Source organism: Carassius auratus, unplaced genomic scaffold (assembly GCF_003368295.1).
Source record: "Carassius auratus strain Wakin unplaced genomic scaffold, ASM336829v1 scaf_tig00002193, whole genome shotgun sequence".
In the NCBI taxonomy this organism is placed as follows: domain Eukaryota; kingdom Metazoa; phylum Chordata; class Actinopteri; order Cypriniformes; family Cyprinidae; genus Carassius; species Carassius auratus.
Window position 1 is genome coordinate 23,827 of NW_020523434.1, and position 3,363 is coordinate 27,189.

At 34.8% G+C, this 3,363-nt stretch overlaps 1 pseudogene; it reads right to left on the bottom strand.

Annotated features, from left to right (window-relative positions):
- Positions 1–862: 862 nt before the first annotated feature.
- On the bottom strand, positions 863–3,359 carry LOC113069663 (annexin A3-like; annotated as a pseudogene).
- Between the last annotated feature and the right edge of the window lie 4 nt (positions 3,360–3,363).

Sequence of the window (3,363 nt, forward strand, 5' to 3'; positions counted from 1 at the left end):
TACAATCAGTTAATTGCAGAACATATAAGCAAGAAAATCATGACCTGTTTGAATAGTTATTTCCAGAAAAAAATAACATTGAGGGCTGTTAAACCAAATGTATATCTTGCTTGTACAAATGTGACAGCTATCTGAATTATACGGATGTAGTTTGATGGAGAGACAGAGGACTAACTGGAGTCTGGGATTATTAGATGGGATTAATGAGGATCTTCAGTTCCCTCAGGATCTTCTCCACCTCAATACAGATCAACTCCCCTGACTGTGCAAAGTTTCATCAGCAGCAGCTCCCTGAGCAGATGATTCAACGCTGCATGAACGCTCAGATATCTTGGTTATCTTTATCATAAAATGTGTGAAGTTATGATTTTGTCTGTTGCATAACACCTTTGGGAGCTGTGATTATGCAAAATTATCATATTTCTAATTAAAATATAGTATATTGTCATTTTTATTAAATAAACCAAGGTCCAATTTCTTCCCCTTTTGTTCTCCATTTTCTTTTCTCTTTTACCAAAAATAAAAGTAACATAAACATAAGCAGGAATCAAATGGACGGAGTAAGGCCTTATTAGAAAGTACTTTTTTTTTTTAATGACATTTACGTCTGGCAGACTTAGGGACAGTGATTAAGGGACCGATAATTGGTATAAATCATTTTACTACATTATTTTTCCCAGACAACATTTAAAAGTAGTCTGCTGATCCATTTAATTTCTGAAGGACAACATTACAAAACATTAATATGCTAAATGTGTGTGTTTTATATATATATATATATATATATATATATATATATATATATATATATATATAATATATATATATATATTGTTTGAAAAAAAAACGAGATGCAGGAATATTCATAGTAATTTCTTTATTGTTTTTATCAGATTTTTTATCAAAATTCCAACATTGCAATGTTCTAAATAATGTTGGCTATCAGCTTTTCCCTTGCCATTAAGTAATTTAACCTTATGAGTAATTTAGACAAAAAAAAAAAAAACAGAATCAATATGAATTTTACCCTGTGCCTTTACCTGCAGTAAAACAGCTACACAAACTGTATTTTTTGAAAAAGCTTTAAAATTACATTTCATTTATATGTATTCATTTAACAGACATTGCAAAATAACCAAACAAGAACATCTTTAGTAGCATTTCTGGGTTAGTCATCACCTCCACAAATCATCTTCAAGCAGTCACCGTAGTCGCCAGACACGTCAGACTGAAATAAAAATGTCACTCAATCATAACATCAAATATTCATCAACATTTGTTTCATTTGCATGGAATATATTGAAACAGATATGGTCGTTGTCAGATATGGAGAATGGATTATGTCAAACTATCACATGTGAAGGTTATGATATCTTGAGGGCATGATTCAACTAATAAACCTGAAGATCAGGAAGTGATGTACTACTGGACTCAAGCATATTTTAAAGAACAATGGCAGATGGCTTGAACCTATGCTGAAGTGTTTATATGAGTGGAGAATACTTACACTTATTTCCTTGTAGAGTGAGTTTTTATAGAGCTTCTTGAATTCAGCTCTGATGTCCAGCATGTCAAGCTCTCCACGGCTGACCATTACTCTGGTCAGAGTTTTTTCATCTGTGCCTGCTCCCTGCAGGTTCACAAATAAACATCAGCATTGTACAAACTCAGTGACAGACAATAATGTGCTTCTATTCGTACCTTCATGCTATTGTAGAGTTTTTCAGCAAAGTATGCAGGAGTACTCATCACACACTTTACTAGAAGAAAAAAAGTGTATTTAATTAAAATATGTAGAGCTAAAATAATAATAATAATAATCAAATACCGAATGCTTATTGTGTATTTGATTTCATAATTAAAAAAATTACCAATGGCAACCAGCAGATCTCCAATTTTCCAGACATTTCCTTCTCAATGCTCTTCTGCAAAGTCTTGCCACTGATGTTTTTATATTCCAATATTGCTGTAATGCAACATGTCAAGTTATATTTAAAACACACCTGCCATTTCAGTTCCTACGCAAAATGTTTTTGCTTATTTGGATGATTAAGTTTGTACTTTGTCTCAGGTGAGGGATGCTCCTTTTACAGAGGATCTCAATGAACTTGGACTCATCAGTTCCCAGTCTCTTCTCGCCTGCTTGATAGAGGGCCTATGGAAGAAACAGAGAGCATGCAGGTGCTCACATCTAATCATATAAATAACATAATCTTTAATACAGGTTAACTGGTTAAACCGGGACAGGGAGCAACACAAGTAAATACAATCTCCAACACAAGCGCAAGATGGGCGGGGCCAGAGAATAGTCAGGAGAAAGCACATGTCACCAAACACAACACAAGCTATGTGCCAACACAAACACACAGTGTCCTCTGGTGGCCATCATATGTATACCAGCAGAAGACTGAGACAACATGCCGTATTTCTATAACACAGAATTATTTTTTAATTAATCCTACTGAAAAACGGATGCTGAAAGCACGGGTTAAATTCAAAGTGAATATGTTCTATACCTTTGCATCCTCTCTAGCCTTGTCTGCATTTACACTGGTGCTTTCATCCCTTGCGCCCTTACAATGAGAGACAAATAAAATATCATTAACTTCCAGAACTGCCTTTATTACAATAAACTGCTATAAGTATATAATCACCTCAGCAAGCAGAAGGATGGCTTTGCCAAAATCCCCTGAAACCTCTGTCTTTAGGTTCTGTGTCAGCGTTTTCTTTGTTACTATTAGGCAAAGAGAAGGGAAGCAATTATAGTTTCACATACTTTTTAGTAACTTTCACATTTTGTTACTACAGATTCCTCATCTCACTCTCAGAATATGCGGCAGACAGCTCCTTGATCTGTTTATTTGTCCGTGAGGCAAGTATTTCTATCAGGACGTTGGTGTCCGTTCCAGCCCCCTGAAAAACAACCCATAAATGAATTAGTAAAACAATGAAAAATATGCATAAACAACAAACAAAAAAAGTTCACATAGATATAGCTGAAATTTGTTTGAGATTATTGCTAAATGTCTCAATTTGTTCAAGATTTAAAATAAAAAAGTTAGGAAATCCAAGTTACTTTCATTGCTTTGATTAGCCATTTAGCATCATTGAGTGCAGGCGTTCTGGCGAGCGCAACAAGCAGATTTTCAAAGTCGCCCCTGGTGTCGCCTTTCAAGTCATTTACAAAAATCTATGGTGAAGACAAAAAATTAGGCATATGGTATTATAATTTTCCTTAAATGTGTTTGAGCAAGAGGACAAAGATTTACCCTCTTTGTGGTTTCTTCATATGCCCTTGAAATAGCCTGTTTCTGACTGCTGCTCCTGTGAGTCAATATGTCTATCAGTGTCTTCTCAGTTGTA